The sequence below is a fragment of the Talpa occidentalis genome, unplaced genomic scaffold (genome assembly GCF_014898055.3).
Source record: "Talpa occidentalis isolate TD23 unplaced genomic scaffold, MPIMG_talOcc4v2.1 talOcc4.4, whole genome shotgun sequence".
In the NCBI taxonomy this organism is placed as follows: domain Eukaryota; kingdom Metazoa; phylum Chordata; class Mammalia; order Eulipotyphla; family Talpidae; genus Talpa; species Talpa occidentalis.
The window spans coordinates 127,544,932-127,567,059 of record NW_023604295.1 but is presented as its reverse complement, the minus strand read 5'-3'; the positions used below and the strand labels follow the sequence as shown (position 1 = coordinate 127,567,059).

The following is a 22,128-nucleotide window of genomic DNA, read 5'->3' as shown; positions in this document are numbered from 1 at the left end:
ACATAACAAAGTGTTGAATTTGATGTACACTTTGAAATAACTTTCCAATTATTTGTTTTATTTCCATATATGTCTTATGTGTTTTTATCATAAATCAAACCCCAAACACAAATATAATACTATCATCATTAGAAGTACACAAAAATTTCTTACAAAATCAGAATTTGAAATTTTAAGTTCAGGTGCCAACATACTTACCTAAGAAGTCAAAAGAGTCGGTTCTTGGATATTAGATTTTCCAATAATTTCCTCAATACTATGAAAGTATATGTTCCATCTGAACATCAGATAGAAATTATAGGATCTAAAATAATAGAAAAGAAAAAATTTGACTCTTAACCAGAAAGTTCTACAGTATATTTCTGTTTTTACTAAATAAGAGTGAAGTCTATTAAAAATCCAAAACTAAGCAAACTCATCTCCTCATGCTGATTTAATAATTGTGTTTTGAGGGCCTTCACTGCATACTTGAAATAACTATATTTTCAAAGCTAACTGACTGATTTATGAAGAAACACACATGTGTTTTTGGCTTCACAAAAGCAACTGAAAGCACATTTGGATATTATTAAACTGAAAAGATAAAATATTGCACAGGTCTGAAGAATTAATTTTAAAATGTTTCTTTAAGATAAACAGTGCATCAACTATACCTTAAATGTCATCACTTTGGATGACCAAATAAGCAGATATACAGACAACCGCATGGCTAAAAAGGAATTATTTCAGCCTATCTGTCATAAGCTATTATGTCCAAAGCTATGGAGATCATCTCTATCCACCCTGAAAGCAGAGGAACCCCCATTGATAACAAGGGAGATATATTCCACATCATGCATAGTCCTTCAAAGTATTTTTTCATCTTAAGATTGGCTCAAAACTGACCTGTTACAGGGGGAAATAAAATCCTAGCGATCACAAGTAAAAAAGAAAGAACTGTCAACATTCCATCCTTCAGACTGTAATTCAGAGCTGTTATACAAGTCACATGCTGGTCTTATCAGAAATCTACTTTCTTAGCTTTTCTTTACACATTCCAACTTATCATCACATATTTTGAGTTTTTTTGTGATGAAACAAGCACTCTAAATGTAACCATTGGTCACTGTTTCATACTTTATTAACCATGTCTGTGGCATTCAAAAATTATGCAAGCAAGCATTTGATGAATCTGAGTAAGGCTTCCACACCTGGCCAGGACCCAGTGGCCCTGGGAATGGCCCGTCAGCTGACTGGCATTTTTCTGCAGGGTTGAGGTAGCCACTCAGGTTTTTGGAATTCTCAAATATGGTCCCTTGAAGAATTGCAGGATTTGGGGATGTAGGCCACAAAGTTCTGCTCCCTCAGGTATTGAGCCTGGAAGAAAGTGAGATAAACTCTTAGAATGAACAGAAAGTCATTCATGCAACTCATTGACAACTCAGTTTTTCTCACATGTAAAGGTTGTTGGAGGTAAACTCCAGTAAATCACAACCTACAGTTTTTCTCAAGAACTCACAGATATTCACTGAGGATCTACTGTGTAACAGACTCTTCTAGATGTCAGGATACAACAACGAACCAAAAGAGGCAAAAATCTTTTGCTTGTGAAGCCAACATTCCATACTTAGAAAGGTTCTCTACTGCCAAAGGGGATTCATTGCTTCTTCTGCGTCTTCAAAAGAGACCTTTGCACCCTTGGCAATAGGTAAATTTGAGAGAGAAAACTATGTCTCCTGGCTATAAATAATAACTAATAAGAAAGACTGTAGCAGCTAAAATGTTACAGTCTTTCTTCAAAGTGGAATTTCTTTAGTCTCAGTAAGCATATAACACTTTTCTCAGAAAAACAAAAAGGGAAATCAGAGAAAGAATTTGAACCCTTGGAGCTAAGTGTGAGAAATCTGGTCTTATCTGTGCTTAACTATTCTGTTTCCTTAAAGGAGTTACCTATGTTCATTACCTTAAAGGAAAAAAAAAACATGTCACAGATGTTGGAAAAATAAGTATTGTATTAATAATAGAAAACCACATTAATGTGAGGAATCATTCTCAGAAAGACTTTAAATCGTCTCTCACCTTCCAGCATATGGGAGGCCTAGGGATCTTTAAAAATATCTGGAAAAAGGATGGATAATATCTCTTAACACCTCAACTCTCCCAGGAACTCAAGATAAAAGCTTGATACCGAAGCCCCATCTTTCAGCAGTTTTTACTCACTTTATAAGAAAACAATGCTTTCTTTCTTATGAAAAGAACAAGCCTTGTATCCACTATGACTGAATTAATCTTGACATATGATGAGGGATGAGGCTACAGAGGCAAATTTGAAAGAAAGAGTATTTTATAAGTTTATTTGAATGTAAACCTTATATTCAGGCTAATTGAATTCAAGAATAAGATTATTCTACCAAAACACAGCAAAGGGGCATCACTTTATTTTTTTTTAAAGATTGATTTCTTTATTTACACAAGAACTGGGGTGCAAGCCAGATGCATGGGAGGGTGAGAGGACTCACCAGAGACAGTGGGGAACAGAAGAGGCAGACTGACGAAATACACTGCTGAGGGGAGCAGCGGGCGAGACAGGAGAGGTCTGCTGTACCATGTGGGACCCTCACCTGCCTGCCGGGATTGAACAGGCGCTGCAGAGGCTGAGGACAGCCTCACAGCGCTGCACTCAACCGCCTGTGCCACCAGGGGAGGCCCAAAGGGGCATCAGTTTTTAAGTGGAGTTTTTCCCAAATTACAAGGTCCAACAGAGGAAGAATAAAGGGGAACTTTTTATCATGCAACTGCATACCACAAAACCTAGAGATAAAAAAACATGAAAAGTAAGAAATACAATTTACTCCAATTATCCTTTTTTTCCCCTTGATTCCCTTCTTTTTCTTTTAACCCATTACTATTTAGATAATGCATTCTTCGTCCCCTCCCCACCAACCCCAGCCTCATTTCTTGTTTGGAGATTTTTCTATATATGCAATGTTTGATATTGATATAATATTTATTTCTGTACTCTGTAGACCTCAGTTGTTCTTTAAATAGCAAAGAGCCATCCTTCAACAGGCAAGCTAGAGTAATAGCACAGTACACAGGGGCTATGGTGTTGGACTCTGGGTTCTTTGGTGGTGGGCAACATTGCCCAAAGGGGGTAATCCTGCACTCCTATAATGGAAACAACAATATAAACCAATATTAACGCAATAAAAAATATTTTCAAAATAAAAATAAATAAAATCGCTGGGAAAGCTCAATCAAAGATATCAACATTCAGAAATAAATTGATTGGGGAGGCAATATGGATATTCAGTAACTTGATCACAACCCACAATCTGTAGACCCAGAGTGGAAATTTTTAGTAATTTAGGAAACCTATGTAGCTAAAATATAATCCCCCTTCATTCGGAATCTACAGATTCATTCTCAAGCACAACACATGAACCTCTATAAAATTCCCTGATTTCTTGAACTTGACATAGAACCACAATTGAATGATGAGGAAGCACAGAATTTGTTTGAACATCCTCAGAAAAGAAATAGGAGAACAGAGCCTCCTTATGGAAAAAGGACTCAAGAAGCATCTTAGTGTGAATGAGGACATCTCAGAATGTCCAGAGCAAGAGTTCTACTATTCTTTATCAGTTTGTCCTAGAATTGGCTGAATGTCCCCTGCTCAGTGTTCTCAAGACTTTGTCACACTCAGCAAATGTGGTCCACAGGACCCAGCTGCACACACACCTCCTAGACACTCCTTTCTATCTGCTCATCCCAGTATTCTTTTCACAATAATCACCCATCTCTCAATATAATGAGTCAAGTAGATCTATCCAAAAGTAATTAAGTATAGGAAGTAAATAAAACCTATGGAATGGAGTTGTTTCATTGAGTTAAAAAACATATCTAGGGCCTCCCTTGGTAGCACAGGCAGTTGAGTGCCACACTATGAAGCCGTCCACAGCCTCTGCAGTACTGATTTGATCCCCACTGGCCGGCGAGAATTCCACATGGCACCACAGACCTCTCCTGTCTCTCCCACAGCTCCCCTCAGCAGTATATTTCATCAGTCTGCCTGTTCTTTTTCCCGCTCTCTCTCTGGTGAATCCTCTCACCCTCCCGCGCATCCGGCATGTACCCTGGTTCTTGTATAAATAAATAAATAAATCTTTAAAAAAAAAACCACATATCTAATATCCCTTCCCTCCATTCTTTCATCATTTGTAATATAAAAGGTATTCAGCCAATATGTTGTTTAATTGGTTTCTATGTAGGATGTTAAATCATACATTATATAAGGTTTGCTCAGAGTCAAGCAACTGGCTTTACAACACACATAACCAAGGAAATGAGTGTCATCTATGCTAATGATTTCAAGATCTAAACATTTCTTACTCTTTTTCAGAACCAGTAAATAAACCATGTAAGAAAATTACATGCATCGCTTTACAGGAACAATTTGTCATTGACCCAAAATAATATGATTCTCATTTTATTTACCAAACTTTACTGGGTAGATTTTGATTATTTTACCCTCCTCAAAAAAACTAACACATCACTACCCTGATGGTATCCAAATTAATGTGTCAGAAAGTCCAAGACATTTTCAAAAGAAAGGTTCAGATAATACTTAGAACTAAAAAAAGAGTACCAGAATAAAAATGTAGCCACACACATACACACAAACATTCAAAGACAAGCAATGACTTAGAATGTAAGCTTAGTGTTTTTATTACTTCAATTGTTACTTGATTTTGTATGTTCAGGTTACATTCTGTATATGCAAGGAAAGAACTCATGTTTTATAGATTTTAAAACATAATGAGTACATATCTACTCTCTAAATAATCATGTAATTATATCAGTGCCTACTATTTAACAGTTTTCATTTAAAGTCTCACATATGAAAATGCATAGCATATCATTTTAAAATTTACTGCAAGTACATCTTTATGCATTATTTCCAAATTGCTTTTATTACTCTGAATCTTTTAAACTAAATCTCCTTCCAAGAAACTGCTAGATTAAGATAGCATTCTCCTTATAAGCAAATTAGTTAGCTAAAATTTCCAGAGATGGTTTTCCTTTGCAACTATAGTCTCATATACTAATTTTAAAGTAATTTGCTCTATTTTTTTGAAGCAAAACTCATCATAATGTAATACTGAAACTAGGGGGAGATCTCACAGCAAGTCTTTTCTAAATTGAAAATTTTATTGATATAATTATAGATTCTCATGCAGTTAGAAGAAATAATAGAGATCCCTTGTATGCTTTCTTCCAGTTTATTCCAACGTTAACATTTTACAAGCAATAATACAATATCTCAATAAGAACATTGACATTATACAATTCAGTAATTTTATTCAGAGTCCCTCAGTTTTATTTGTATTCATTTGTGTGTGTCTGTGTATGTTTATTAAGTTTGACACAATTTTATAACCACCATCAGAGTCAAGATACTGAATAGTTCCAGGACCACAAGAATTGCTCGTAATTTATTACTTTTCATTTGGCAGGCAACCACACTGTAGTAAACGGAAGACACAAAATTGTTGTGTGGTTTACATGTGTTATCATCCAAATGTGAATTTCACAATGGGATCCATTTTTCAAACTCATTTTTCATAATCTGCCATCTCAGAAGGATACACATTACAACTGCAATTTTTTTAATCAGGTCTAATTTTCAACAGAGTAAACTTGCACATTTTTGTTAGAACAGAGAGATCAGGAACACTTTGAAGATGGCAAAAAACCATCAAAGCCCCGAAAATGATAAATGTTCAAGTCCTCAGCAAAGGAGATAAACACAGACCACATATTCCTTTACTTTTCTCCCTGTTGCTGTGTCTCTTTCTCTCTATTCTATAATCTGTTATTGTACCCTCATCCTGACTTATTTTTAGGAAGATAATGACAAGCAAAAGAAGTCAGAATTTTCTATTTTGAACTCTTAATATGAGAAGAATTTGAAGTCAAGTTGATACAGGTCTTTTAAAAGAACAGAAGAAAAGAAAGATGGTGAGAGGGGAATGTTGTCAATAGCCAAGTAACCATCTTCATGAAGCTGGGAAGACCCTGGCACACCAGCAATGTTTAAAATAGAGAACATGGGGTAAAACAGACCAGAACTGAACAGATATGTAAAATACAACTGAAGAACATGAACAAAAGATGTTCATGTGCTAGAGTTAAGCGACAAGCTTAGTATCTCAACCAACATGTCACAGACTGCTCCACTGCTGCCTGCAAAGCTTGGCTCAGAGTGGGCTTCTCTGTCTGCACCAAGGACATTTCTACAAGTTTCAAGTTTAGACAGCGAGACCCAGCTCCACTGCCTGATTTATCTCAACTGGTGCCCTCTGTGGTAGGCAAAACCATATTTGAGTATTTCAGGACTGAATCACAGACTAAATTCCTGTAATTTACCAAAAGCTCCAACCTGAAGAGCACTCGTGAAGTTCACAGAGAGAGATACCTATTTCCACAGAAGGGAATGGTTTGGAAGATCCCCTCTGATCTGTACCCAACACAGGATGCGATTCTGGGGCAGCTTCCCTCTCTGTTATCAGGAATAACCCAAATGAAGTTTTCTCTCTGATCTATTCATGGCTAAACTGCAATTCCAACTAATTCCACCTTTGTGCATCTCCTAAATTCTTTTCACCAATTAAGTGAATGTCTTCTAAGTACCTATAATTGGGCTGAATAATCAAGGAATAATAAAGGAATAATCAAGGAATAATATCCAATAGGGTTATTTCTACAGCTTCATAGTGCATTATACTTAGTCATATTTCATCACATTTTTTATGAGAATTATAGAATATACCATATGGGTTTTCAATGGTGCTGCTAAAAATCTCCCATGTCTTTCTCCTTTGACCTTACAAATTATTTTTAAGATAATACAACTAAATTATTAATCTAAGCTAACTAACCCAGATAAATTAGTACCCTATGCTGATTCACCCAACTTATTTTTTTTTAATATTTTTTATTTTATATATTTTTACATCATTTTTCATTTTTGCACAATGTATGCATTTTCATCTTTGTTATATTCCCCATACAGTTCCCACCCCTCTTATTTTGACCCTAATCCCTCCTTTCTCCCCTCAACCCCCAGTGTGTCTCTGGTTTATAGTTGCTTGTTGATTTTGATTTTTACTTTATTATAATTAGTCTTTTTCCTGGTCCCTTATTTAGGTTTTCTAAATTCCTGCTATGAGTGAGACCATCTGGTATTTTTCTTTTTCTTTTTCTTTCTGGCTTTTTCTTTCTGAGCATGATCCCTTTTGGCTCCATCCATGTTGCTGCAAATTGCATGAGTTTATCTTTTTTGATTGCTGAATAATATTCCATTGTATATATGGACCACATCTTCTTGATCCAGTCCTCTATTTTTGGGCATTTGGGTTGTTTCCATATCTTAGCTATTGTAAATAGTGCTGCTATAAACATAGGGGTGGAGAACCCTCAACCTGCTACAGACGGAGCTTCCACATGATCCAGCAATTCCACTCCTTGGTATTTATTTACCCAGAGGACACAAAATCATTAATTCACCCAACTTTTTAAACTCTACTCCAGTTCCATTCAGATTGCTAACAGTTCCAAACATTAGCTGTGTCCAATTTCAATTGGTTCTAAAGAGGGCAGAAGGTCCTCCTAGTGGTTCCTACAGTCCCTTGAACTTCCTGGGTAAGATGTTGATTATCCTGTACTGAGATTGTCTTTCCACTTGTCAGTTAACCCAATATAACATGTCTGCTGAGTAGAGAATGTGTCTGTCTTATTCATCACTGCCAGGGGTAGGTATTCTGTTGTTAAATAAATGACCATAAGCCTTTGCTCTGTCTGTATGTTGTCAGCTTCTGACTGCTAACACCAGTCTAACTGGAACACAAAATTATCCCCCACCAGTCTGCTGCGGAAGGAGCTCATCCATGTCTTAACACACTTTGACCCTTTCCAATATCCTCTTCCAGCTGCTGTTTTCTACTCTTTGAAAGCATAACAAATCAAAAGCCTTCTCTTTTTCAGTAAATTCTGAAAAAATAATCGCCTAACAAATCATTCCAGGTGAATCTCATTAAGTCTTTTGAGGCAGTTAATGCTAATTCATAAAGGAAAGTGTCCTGAAGCCTGACTCTAACAATGAGAAAAGATCGGAGACTTATCTAATTCAACTCGCAAAATTGGGCTACATTTCTTTTGCCATGAGCATAGTGAAAGGGATTCACTGACTGAAAGAAAACGGAGGAAAAGTTAAATAATGGCTTATGAAATTTGTTTTTGGGGGAAGAGAGCTTCTAATGCTATATAACATAGGGATTACTTTTGAACTTGCTTTCCCCATCTTTATTAATGACTTTGGGGAGGAGAAGCAAATAGCATCTTAATAACCTCTGCAGGCAAATCACAACATCCATCTGTGCAGTGTTGTTAACATTCAGAGCTGAGAAAATAAAACCAAGTAATACAGTCAGATTAGAAATGGAGGCAGGCAGTAAAAATGAGATCCAGCCTAGTAAACTAATATCTCTGTAGGGAATGTTATAAAACACCTTTATGTAATGGAATGAAGGTTCCTGTAAAGGTATAATAGTAGAGTAGATAGAGAACTGTTATAAGAAACTAAAACAGGATTTACTATGAGTGATGACAGCTAAAAAAAAAAAAAAAAAAAACCTGACTGAGGTGTGGGTGGTTAAATACAGACAAGGAGTCCCACTTAAAACTGATATGATTGTCTCAAAAAGGACCTCATGAATCAGCGTCAGAGAGTTATGCCTTGTCCTCATGACTCTTGCTAAGGAAAACAGAAAACTAAAGTGAATTCAAGAGGCAGAAAATAATAAGAACAAAAGAATTCTAGAAATAACATATGGAAAGATTTCAAAGGTCAAATCCATGTGGTTTGCCTCAATAAATGACTTTGGGGAGGAAGAACTATGTCAGATGTCTAAAGAGTACCAATATGTAAGAAAACATAGAAATTACTTAGAATATTACAGAAAATAAAGTGAAACTGAGGGGAAACATTTTATAATGCCTTTATTTTAAGTTGTCACTTAATTTTCCAAGTGTGACAATTAACAAGAAGTTACAGCTATGAGTCTGGAGATGAGGAGAGTGGTTAGGCCTGGAGACACACATTTATAAACCTTCAGGGCATAGATGACATTTTATGCCATTGAGCTTCATTAGGAATGAGTGTAGATTGTCAGAGGGCTGGGGAATTAGACCTGGGAAACTCTAGGATGAAAAGAAGAATTTGTCTTTTCCATTTCGAATCTATAGAAAGGATGACACAGTAGTCAAAAGCTTAAACTGAACTCAGTTCTCAGTCTGTAGTAAAACAAAATTCCCACTCTACTAGGTCACTGGTATTTATAGTTCAGAATTTTAGAAGATCACAAATGTTATGGCAAATGTTAACGCCTGTGTTTAGGTTGGTGACAAGGACTCTGCCTTCCATGACCCTCTCATTATAAAATAACAAGAACAACAATAATAATATTTATGGATCATAAGGTCATGTTGCAATACACTCAAAGGATTTTCCATTCTGTCCATGGCACCATTGTCATGGACCTCTAGCAACAAGCAGTGTGGTTAGAAATACACTAGCACTCTTGAATCAACATAAAAAGGGGGCAAGGAGCCTGGTCTAGGAGGTTGAAAACAAACTGATATGAAGCTTACAGGTAACACCACTGTCAGCCAGAGTCAGGCAGATAAAAGGCAGTGTAAGTGGCAGATCAAGCCAGACAGACAGAAAAAAATAGGAATGGGGCCTCTCTGGTGGCACAGCGGTTGAGCACTGAGTTGCAAAGCTGCCCGCAGCCTCTGCAGCACCAGTTCGATCCCCGGCCGCTGGACGAGGGTCCCACATGGCATGCAGACCTCTCCTGCCTCCCACTGCTCCCCTCAGCAGTGTACTTGTCACTCTGCCTGTTCTACTCTCCGCTCTGGCTCTGGTGAATTCTCTCACCCTCCCGCGCCCCTGACTGTACCCAGTGCTTCTATAAATAAATAAATAAATCTTTAAAAAAAAAAAAAAAAGGAAGAAAAAATAGGAATGTACAAATACCAGAAAACACAACAGCTGAGCGCTTCAAAGTTCAGTAACACTGTAAAGTAATGGAAGGTTAAACAGGAGAAAGAAGTCAGGTAGAGGGAAAGGCATGGAGGTGTGCAGAAAGAGGCAGGAGAACACAAGTTACTTATTTAGCTTGGAGAGAGCAAAGGACTTTTTTTGTGAGACTGAGAAAATAATTAGGAACCAGAACATAAAGATGGTCCAGACCATATTAAAGACTTAGCACTTGATTCTGTATGTGTTGGTGACCTCGTCAAGGTTTCTTGGCAAAGCAGTGACATCATCACACAACATTTTACAGAGACTATAAATTGGGTTGGGGTAGAAGTAGAGACCAATAATCCCTTACAAATATGATAAGGGTCTAAGCCACACGGGTTTTTTTTTTGGTTTGTTTGTTTGTTTGTTTTGAGTGAGGGTTAAAGGATGAACTGGATTCCATTTTAGACAGGAAGAGGAGGAGAAAATTCACGTAATTCATTTTGATTGTTTAAGCAAAAACAAAAAAAAAAAAATGAAGCTGAGCATTCTAGATGTGACAAGAATATTTTATGATGCTAAGGTATAAAAAGCCGACCAAAGAAAGTAAATAGTTCAGGGCCTCCCCTGGTGGCACAGGCAATGGAGCGCCCCGCTGTGAAGCTGTCCTCACGCAGCCTCTGCAGCACCGGTTCAATCCTGGCCAGCAGGCAAGGGTCCCACAGGGCACAGCAGACCTCTTCTGTCGCGCCCACTGCTCCACTCAGCAGTGTATTTCATCAGTCTGCCTGTTCTGTTCCCTGCTCTGTCTCTGGTGAATCCTTTCACCCTCCCGTGCATCTGTCTTATACCCTGATTCTTGTATAAATAAATAAATCTTTAAAAAAAAAAAAAAGAAAGCAAAATAGTTCATATTTTTCTTCTGGATAAAAAAGAAAGAATTTTTCTATTAAGCTGTATGATTACCTATTGTTCCATTTACTTGAAAGTAAGCAGGATAAATTTTAATTTAAAAAATATAAGAAAGTACTTGCTTCTTTAGAAAAGGTAAGTCAATGTTTCTTATGACCTTAAATCATCCTTCAAAATGATAGATTATGAGACACACATGATCTTATTCACTTATCTAGATATTTCCTTGATAGACTAAACATTTCTACAAAATTTTACTACATCACAAGGACTCTAATACACCTTTTCCTAATCTGCAGATACTGAAAGTATAAATTAAGGCAATTTTAAAATCAGTCATGGTGTTCTGAAGAGAAAGATTAGTCTCAAACTCTTCTGCATGCCAAATGGCCAACAGGTATGTGAAAAAATGCTCAACATCACTTGTAATCATGGAAATGCAAATCAAAACCACAATGAGATACCACCTTACACTGGTGAGAATGGCACATATTAAAAAAAAAAGAAAATAACAAATGTTGGCAAGGATGTGGAGAAAAAGGAACTCTCCCACACTGCTGGTGGGAATGCAAACTGGTCCAAACACTATGGAAAGCTGTGTGGAAGTCCCTCAAACTACTAAAAATGGAGCTACCATATGACCCAGCAATTCCACTCCTAGGAATCTACCCAAAGAACACAAAAACATTCATTCAAAAAGGTACCTGCACCTCTATGTTTATTGCAGCATTATTTACAATAGGTAAAATATTGAAACAACACAAATGCTCAAAAATAGATGACTGGATCAAGAAGGTGTGGTATATATACACAATGAAATACTATTCAGCATTCAGAAAAGATAAACTCGTGCCATTTGCAGCAACATGGATGGAGCTGGAAGGGATTATGCTCAGTGAAATAAGACAGAAAGAAAAGAAATACATTGGATGTTTTCACTTATAGGAGGGATATAGGGGAACCAAATAAGGGATCAGGGAAAAAATAATTACAATAAATTAAAAAACAAAATTAACAGGCAACTCTTTTTTTTTTTTTTTTTTTTTAACAGGCAACTCTTAATCAGAGACCCTCTTCAGCGCAAAGTGAGGGAGAGGGATCAAAACAGAGCAGGGAAGAGCACAAAGGGACTATGGTGAAGGTGCACAGGTGAATTTGTGGTGGGAATTTCATGGGGACTGCACCTGAGAGGAGAAAGCATGCATTGCACAAAGAGGAAGAATGATGTAAAATATATATTTAAAAAATAATAATAATGAAACCCTCTTCTGCATTTTTAGAATAATTTCTCAATTAAAATCAACACCTTATACTTAAAAGTTATACATATCAATATGAGAATATAAGAACAACATAAAGTACGTTCATTACCTCACTACATTAAGAGAAGTCTGCAATTAGTTCCCTCATTTATGCATATTAGAAAACAATGGTTTTGTTAATGCAAATCACAAGGTTTCAGCTATTTCTGCCCTCAGCTATAGGCTGAAGCCTGGAAATTGTTATTTGTTATCATGTGGCCGATAAATAAATCACAGAAGGCAGGCCACCCCCTGGAAGCACTGGGATAGCATAGGGCTCTGATGCCAGACGTGAAGTGTAGTAATTTAGCAGCTCAATTGTGCATTTGTTGTGAGAACTCTGACAAGCTTCAGCAATGTAAGTAAACACAGCAATGCCCAGAAATTCTGCGCAAAATGCCAGTACAAAAAGAATTGTTCCTCTCCTCCTATGGTGAGATAGAAAATTGTGACTTTCCCAAAAACCGATCTCCAAAGAGCAAATGAAATACTAACCAACCACCTGGTAGGACATGTAACCAACAAAATGCCTCTTATATCTGCCTCATAAAGTCCTACTCATTCTTCAAGACTAACTCAAAGGGTACCTCTCTGACTCCTTGCCTCTTCCTTTCTCCCAGCAGATGCACTTGGTGACCACATCCTCCTGGCCCAGAACATCTGTCACTTTCTACAAGGTATTCCAGACACACAGAGGGTAATTGAGTGCCCACAGTCAAAGACATTCCAATTCATTTTGTGATTCCCACTACAATCGTCCTGTGCCAGGCACACAACAGACGCTAGGATGGGTTGTCTGAACACTTTGAAATCTTAGAATCAGTCATTCTGTCATGATTAACCATGTTTTAAAACGTTTTGGAAGTTCTTTTGCAACTAGTTTTTTAGATTTTTTTAAAATATCTCCTGTAACAACAGGTTTTGCCCTTCTAGGTTACATTTTATTTTGGAAACTGTCAAAGGTCATAGAAAACCAGTCCATAGAGATGTTCTCTCTTCTTTACCACCGCCCCCCCCCCCCCCGATGATAAAGAATGGTGCCTTCTTCCCAGGTCACCACTACACAGATAAATGTGTTGAATGAATGCACAAATGACCCAGTGAAGTAAATGGGACCTTAAACTGTATTTAGTCTAGGGACATAAATGACAATGTGTGCCAAATTGCTATATCCAGGCTCTGCCCTGATTTTGGCAAATCACAGCTTAGACAATGAAGAGGAAAGAAAATAGAGTCCCTACCTGCCCCAGGTGTACTACGGCTGTTCCATTTGCCCAATGAAGGTGCCTTGCAGAGGAGAAATAATGAAGATGAGACTTGACCAAAAATATAGCAGGAACTTTAATTTCCCATGAATTTGATTGTCACAAGGAATTAAACTGGGCTTAACAGTTTAGGAGTCACTGGACTCCTAAAAGGCAAATACTGAGATCCATCTCAAAATCGCCTGGGCCTCAGGCTCAAAATAACTCAGCACCAGCAATGTCTGGGCCAGAAGCCCCAGTGACTGCCTAAGTGAACTCCAAGTGCATCAGCCCCCCACCCTCTTCACCTGTCTCATTTTCCTCCTAGGCCTTACAAGAGCCTCCAGCATCATGGCCACAGTTCCTACTTCCCTAAAACCGAGACTAACTCCATCTTTTCTATCAAGCGTTGAGCTATACCATGTGTCTAAGCTCTCAGAATTTAACCTCAGAGCAAGCCTTCCTGGGAAATCAGGTGAAAGGAAGTGAGAAGGAAGAAAGACACTGTACTGGATTTATACAGGTGAGCTCCTTAAACCTGCTCAACAAATCTCTAAGGTATATGCTATTGTTCTCAGAAAACAGAGGCTTGAAGAACTTACACAACTTGCCTAAAACTTCCCATTGTTATTGAGAGCAGAGCCAGGATTCTGAACAATTGTGAGACTCTGAAATCTATATTAATTCCACTATACATGACCCTAAAATTCATCTTACACCTGTTAAGACCAGCTTCTTCTTGGAGCTTGTCACTAACTCTGCAGACCATTCCAATAGAAGAATCCTCAAATGAGAGCAATGAGAGTTGTGTTGCTCATACGTGGATACATTTCTAGGGTTATTACTTAAGAATCACTTGTGTTTCTTCTCCGTACATGGCATCAGCATAGGAAAAGAAAACAAAGAGCTAACAAATACCGCTGAGGTTCACACATGTTGACTAAAACAGATAATGTTGGAATTTCCTTCCCTCTTTTCCAGACAAATCCAATAAAGATGTCTATGTCGTCATCTAAAATCAGCATGAAAGGTGTATTCTCTCCCCTATGTGACTATATAGAGCAAATAATTCAGCTTTAGTTCTCACACAAGTAATTTCTTTCAATGTTTTTATAATATCATTCAAGGCAAGTTTTTATTTTATCCGTGGCTACCATAAGCAGAGTGTCAACAGTTCTCAGCATATTAGCTCTATTACAGAAAAAACACCATCAAAGTACAAAAACCTTGATAATCGGGACAATTAAAAATTCATGCCCTGTGCTGATGGGGCAAGATTTTGGCAGGGTTAGTAAGATGCCTTTGAAGTGTGCCAATGAAGTTTCCAACCTGCTGTCTCAGATAAATGGTTTTCATTTTACTCTTTGCTTGTGCTTGATAAGGTTACTGAATTGATTCAAGTTGTTTGCAATGCCTTGAAGGCATAAAAGTTTACAGCTTCCAGTGTTCTCGTGGTTGACTATTGTTTTTCTAAAGAAGTTTCTTGCCATGATACCTGAGACATCAACATAAAATATTCCACTTCTTGCATATACATATTAATTTTTCTCTGGAATAAGTAAATATGACTATCAGAAATTCCAATGAGGACTTCATGTTGATACTCATGAGTGTTCGCAAATCTATAAGTAGACCAGTGGAAGATCTCTTTTAATTCAGGATTTCAAAACTAAGGCCACAGCAGGACAAATATCATAATATCTAATCTCATCTTGGGACTGGGAATTTTAATAAAAATCATCTTTTCTCCACAATCTTAAAATAGCATTGCTATGATCTGAATGTTTATGCCCACCTCACACACACTAAATTCATATGTTGGACACTTAATTCCGGATGTGCGGATGTGATGATACTTTGAAGTGAGTGCTCCGAGAAATGATTCGATGATTATTAAGTGATCGGGTGGAGCTCTCAAAAATGGAATTAGTGGCCTTAAAACAGAGGCCCCAGACATATCCCCACCCCTCCCACAGTGTGAGGTTACAATGAAGGGACTGTTTATGAGGAAGCCGGCCCTTCCCTACCAGTCACTGAATCTGCCAGCCCCATGATCCTGGACTTCCAGTCTCTAGGATTGTGAAAATTAAATGTTCGTTGCTTATAAGCCACTTTTTTTATGATATTTTTTGTTATCATTAACAGCAGCCCAAAGGGATTGAGACAAATACCAAGAAAAGTGTTTTGATATCTTAAAATATAGATCATTGGAAAATAAATCCTCTATCCTTCCTTCATATAAGCTAAGTGAAATTTTGAAATAAAATGTATCCCTTGCACCACCAATCTACATCTTCTCAGAGTTAACAGATGAGTTGTAGCAGTGCTTGAAGTTCTGTGGTTTTGATGGGTTTGGACATAGACATTTTAACCCACTGCCTAACCCTAATCAGAACACCAGCCATAGAAATATCACATGGAAAGACCATCTCTGAAAGTACCTGGTCTTCCTCGAGATTGCTAATTCCAGCTTTCTTATTACTATGTCCAAACTAGGAAAGCTATAACTTACACAAAAAGATTCCTTTTTTTTTTAAAGATTTATTTTTTTTTTTTTATTTTTATACAAGAACCAGGGTACCTGCCAGATGCGTGGGAGGGTGAGGGGATTCACCAGAGACAGAGCAGGGAGCAGAACAGGCAGACTGACTGAAATACACTGCTGAGGGGAGCAGCGGGCGAGTCAGGAGAGGTCTGCTTCGCCATGTGGGATTCTCGCCGGCTGGCCAGGATCGAACACACACAGGAGAGGCTGCGGACAGCTTCACAGTGCGGGGTTCAACCGCTGCGCCACCAGGGAGGCCCAAAAGGAGATTCCTTCTAAAAGTAAAGGTTCCCTGTCTACCTTCCAGAAAAAAAAAAAAAAAAAAACACGCACAGACAATAGAGAGAACATTGGTGTCTTTCTTCCTTTGGACTGATTTCTAAGAAATGAAAGATAAGAAATTAGAAAATTAAATACTTGGCACCTAAATATTTAACATTTAAAACCATGCAAACAGTAGTAGAATCACAGAAATGGGGGTTTGAGGGGTTTGCTTGCTTCAGGAATTTGTAATTTAGAGTCAGACACTAATAAAAAATGTCTGAGTCTACAGCAATTGAAAAAGATAAGCTCATGCCACTTACAGCAACATGGATGGCGCTGGAAGGGATCATGCTCAGCGAAATAAGCCAGAAAGAAAAAGAAAAATACCAGATGGTCTCACTCATAGCAGGAATTTAGAAAACCTAAGTAAGGGGTCAGGTAAAAACCTAATTATAATAAAGTAAAAATCAAAATAAACAAGCAACTATAAACCAGAGACACACTGGGGTGGGGGGGGGAGGCTAGTAAGATCAAAACAAAGGGGGGTGGGAATTGTATGGGGACTATAACCAAGATGAAAATGCATACATTATGCAAAAATGAAAATGATGTAAAAATGTATAAAATAAAAAATAAATAAAAATTTAAAAATTAAATAAAAATTAAAAAAATGAAATGTCTGAGTATAGTTCAAAGAAAGACCAAAAACAAATTTCAGAGAAAAAAATGAGAAACTAAAATTTGAGCAAACATTTCAATGTGGACAAAACAATTCTTTTCCCAAACTCCTCCACCTAATGCATTTAGGCAAAAATATTTATTTATTGAATGTTTACTATGAGCTATTCACTGTCACAAGTACTGAAAAATACAACAATAATAGAAAACAAAATTACCTACATTCATTTAGTTTATAATCCAGTGGGAGGAGAAACTGTCAACAAAGTATGTAAAATATATAATATTCCAGAAGGTGATAAGTGGTCCAGAGAAAAATTAAGCAAGTAAGAGGGGTAGGAAGGCTCTTACAGGTACCCATTAAATAGGATGGTCAAGGAAGTTATAGCAGGTAGAATAATATGTCTGTATCCTTGTGTGACAGAATGTTGCGGAGGTGATTATTAAAGATCATGAGATGTGGAGATTATCATGGATTATCCAAATGGGTCAAAAATGTAAAGGTAGAAGCTGGCAAAAGAGTCAAAGGGAAGGAGGTGGACAGAGATTGGAGAGATAAAATTGCTCACTGGAAAGCAGCCATGAGTCAAGTAATGTGAGCATCTTCCAGGAGCGGATAAAGGTAAGAAAATGGATTTTTGCTGAGAGAGATGAGTTCCTTGATGCCACTGACTTTGTGTTCATTGGTTACCGCAGTAACAGAAAAACAAAATAGACTCTCTTGCTGAGAAGACTCAAAGGAAGTGAGGGATCCATTTCTGTGGACATATAGACAAGAGTGCCCCAGGGCGAAGAGCAATACCCCAAGTGGAAAAAAACAGGAAGATGCAGGTGTTTGATGTTTTTGAAACCATAAATATGCAGTAGGAACTTAACTCTTATTTATATGGATGAACCTATGGTAAAAAATTGGTTTCATTATATGTCTTTTCACTTGAAGTCAGTTTGTTTCCAAAAACCTTTCAACCATTTCAAGTGAGGATTTGCTCTGTTTAAGATGCTCCTTTCAGTTCCTTGGATACATACCTGTGAGTGGGATCACTGGGTCATATGGTCATTCAATGTTTATTGTTCTTTTAATGGTTTTGTTTGATTCAGTTTTAGTTTTTATTGTATTTTTTTGTATTAAGGTAGCGGTGGCTTACAACATTGTATATGAGTCTTCTTGAGGAGCTGCTGTACTGTTTTCCATAGCTGCTGCACCATTTTACATTCCTGCCAGCCACACACACACTTGTTTGCCAGGGTTTTTTTTATCACAGCCATCCTAACCTGTATGCAGTGTATTTGTATTTTATTTTTTTAGTATTTTATTTTATATAATTCTTACATCATTTTTTCATTTTTGCACAATGTATGCATTTTAATTTTGGTTATATTCCCCATATAATTGCACCTCCCTTATTTTGACCCTAATCCCTCCTCTCCCCGCTGCCCCCCCACCCCACGTAGTGTGTCTCTGGTTTATAGTTGCTTGTTGATTTTGATTTTCACTTTGTATTAATTAGTCTTTTTCCTGGTCCCTTATTTAGGTTTTCTAAATTCCTGCTATGAGTGAGACCATCCAGTATTTTTCTTTTTCTTTCTGGCTTATTTTGCTGAGCATGATCCTTTCTAGCTCCATCCATGATGCTGCAAACTGCATGTGTTTATCTTTTTTGATTGCTGAATAATATTCCATGGTGTATGTGTACCACATCTTCTTGATCCAGTCATCTATTTTTGGGCATTTGGGTTGTTTCCATAGCTTAGCTATTGTAAATAGCGCATGCAGGGTATTTTTAAATGCCACGACTATGCTTGCAACACATAGCCAGGTTTAAAAAAAAAAAAAACTTCCAATCTCAGGCTTAGTTTTTCATGTGGTTGTAAAATGGAACAAATAAAACCTATCTAGAAGGGTGATTGTGATGATTAAGTGAGTCCCCATGAAAGGCAACCAATAACCATTGGTCCCTCTTTCCCTTAAGATTTCTACTAAACTTCTTCCCTTGATGTGCAGAAAAATTCTGATGTTTTAAACTATACAGATTTGACACAAACATGATTTTAACTTTTATTTTACTTTATCTATATATCTTGCAACAAAGGTCAAATATGTCTTCCATTACACCTAAACAGCACCACCCCTGCTCCCAGCTTCTCTCTCAAATTAACTATTAAACAAACAAAGAGCAGCTATAGTGCTCAAGGAATATGTGGGGCTGTGCTATACAATTACAGCTCTGCCAACCTTTTCAATTTGTTAAATAACACCAACAAGTTGTCCAGTTACATTAATAGAATCCATTGGCACAAAAACCCTGCAATATATGACAATAAAGGCAAAATATTTCACAAATAAAGCATACAGACATGACAACTTAAAAATATTTTCATAAATAAGTAATGAAGGTGTTACTTTCAATTAGTGTATCTTCTTTTGTCTCATAGTCACAAACCATTGCTTTGTTTGTTAATTGAACACTCAATGCTGGAGATCTGCAATAATGTTATTATAATGCTATTATTGGTCTCTCACAGAATCCACAGAGGACCCCCCAGAACTACAAACCTATCAGACCATTATGCAATGTCTAAAGTGTTTGCAACAAAACAGTGAACAATTGACTTGCAACTAAGTTGGAGTCAAACCATATTAAAGAAAGGATGTTCCAGCTGGACTTTCCACAATGCACTTACAACCATGGATCAATGAAATATTGGAAAACCCAAACCAGTTCTGGCTCATTGCCACACATTTTTCCTCGGGTGTCATAATGTGGCAAATCAAAACAAAGCAACTATATGAAGTGGTTTTCCAAGAGAGCGCAAAATGTGTTAAAGCAAAAAAAAACTTGCAATTTTCAATTTACTCAAATCAAACTATATGCAGATTTCACATGCTCCTCTCTCTATATAATCCAAAACTTTTGGCTTCACCTCCCCTTCCTTCTTTTGTGTTTCACTTTCTTTTCCTTTGGGGTACCACAGGTGTTGGGAGTTAATCCATTGGTGACCTAATGTCACCCCTATTGACTGGTTAGGACAGATGTCTATTTGTAAAAGTACATATAACTGACATTTTGTGTTATTTGTAAAGTACAAATAACTGACACTCAGGCTAAGATCTAGAGCAAAGTTATTGAAACTTTAAGTGCACATAAATCACTAGAATTTAGTAAAAGTAGGGCCTCCCTGGTGGCACAGGGGTTATAGACACAGTGCTATCAAGATATTGCCAGCCACTGCAGCATGAGTTCCATCCCTGGCCGGCCAAGGAACTAACCCACAAGGCGCAGCAGACTTCTCTTGTCTCACCCACTGCTCCCCTCAGCAGTGTTTTTCAGTAGATCTACCTGTTCTGCTCCCCACTCTCTCTGGTGAATCCTCTCTCACACACATACCCCCCAAACCTCTGGTCTGCACCACAGATCTTATATGCATAAATAAATAAATCTTTTTTTAAAAAAAGAGTGTAGTAGGGCCTCCCCAGTGGCGCAGCGGTTGAGTGCTGGGCTGTGAAGCTGCCTGCAGCCTCTGCAGCGCTGGTTCAATCCCCGGCCGCCTGGCGAGGGTCCCACATGGTGCGCAGACCTCTCCTGCAGCCCGCTGCTCCCCTCAGCAGTGTACTTCAGTCTTTCTGCCTGCTCTGCTCCCCGCTCTGGCTCTGGTGAATTCTCTCACCCTCCCGCACCTCTGACTGTACCCAGTGCTTGTATAAGTAAATAAATAAATCTTTAAAAAAAAAAAAAAAGAGTGTAGTAAAAGTACAAATTCTGGCTCATGAGTTCTGAGTTGTAGGAAGCTCCCAAGGATGCCCAAGCTGCTGGCCTTGACAACACTTGAAAGAAAAGGGTATATACAGAATATACCAGCACAGAAAGGGTGAGTGCATCAGGGCCCAGGCAGCCCACGCTAGGCCAGCTCAAGGATCTGAGCAAAGATCAGTGTGACTGAGACAGATGAGAACTGGCATGAGATGTGAGGAAAAAAAGTAGGCAAGAGCTAGGTCAATGCGTAAGTGCCTAGGAGGTAGAAGGCACAGGGCTAGACACTGGCTAGATAGAAATAAATAAAGTAAATCTAGTCTCTGCACCCTTAGAGCTTGCAGCAGTTTGCCTGACATCATGCAGAGGTTTTATCACTGTCAGCTTTAGATCACAAAGCTCTGACATTATTTCACACCCTGAATATAGGCTGATGTCAGTAGTGTCAGTTATTGTATTTTTAAATTTTTTAAATGAAAAAAAAACTTTAGCAAGAATTTTTTTTTTTTCACATCAGGAGCTCACCCCTCAAAATGTTTTGTTTACACAGATCACCAAACACAAAGAGAGTTTCCAATCTTCTGCTTATTTACAGGAGGTAAATAGCCCTGGGTCAAAGAGTTAGAGGAAACTCAGAGAGAGGAAGTTTATTTTGAAGAAATGAAATAAAAGCTAGTCCAACAGGAGAATGAAGTTCTAATTCAGCAAGAAGAAGGAGTTCACAATGAAAGACTCTCATTTCCAGGAATCTGAGACGGTGGGGGACCTGGAGGGGGAGTGTCAGCACAAATGACACAGAATCAGAAGCCAGGGAGGGGTGAGAAACATTACTAGGAAAGCTCTTCAAATTCAAATAGACGACTGAAATTATGGAATCCTTAGGACTAAATTCCAATTGGGAAAAACTGAAGGAAATGATCTCTCACTCCCAGGAGATAGCAAACATGATTTAGGTAAAAAGCTTTTAGTTTTATGGCTGGGGAGGTAGCAATAAAGAAAATGAACTTCCTGCCAGTGATTCTTTTTCAAGCCCTGCCAATTCCCGTGTCTGGGGAAACTATAAAGAATGTCCAGCCTCCTGTTAAAAGAATTGCCGCAGAATTCCAGCTTACCTGCACTCAGATGGAATCTTGCATAAGCCTATTCCCAGCCCTGGAATTGAAGAAAGGAGACCCCCTTCCTGGTCTTCAGCTTCAGCTACACTAGCGTGGCAGCGTAACCAGGGCCGTCAGCAGTAGGTGCTAGAAAGATACAGCAAGGCCGAGGACACAGCTGATGGAAAGCAGAATCTTTCCTCTTTGGCAGCAATACTAGTACCTTGAAGCACATCTCTTTTGGAGCTTTCCAAACCACTTCAAAAGCAAGTTTC

At 38.0% G+C, this 22,128-nt stretch overlaps 1 long non-coding RNA gene across 1 annotated transcript; it reads right to left on the bottom strand.

The window, feature by feature from the left end:
* Window positions 1-256: 256 nt before the first annotated feature.
* On the bottom strand, window positions 257-22,091 carry LOC119256997 (uncharacterized). The gene is made up of 3 exons (XR_005127955.2): window positions 21,872-22,091; window positions 1,191-1,356; window positions 257-304 (listed from the first exon to the last, which is right to left on the bottom strand). It is a non-coding gene; the product is annotated as an uncharacterized LOC119256997 (long non-coding RNA).
* Between the last annotated feature and the right edge of the window lie 37 nt (window positions 22,092-22,128).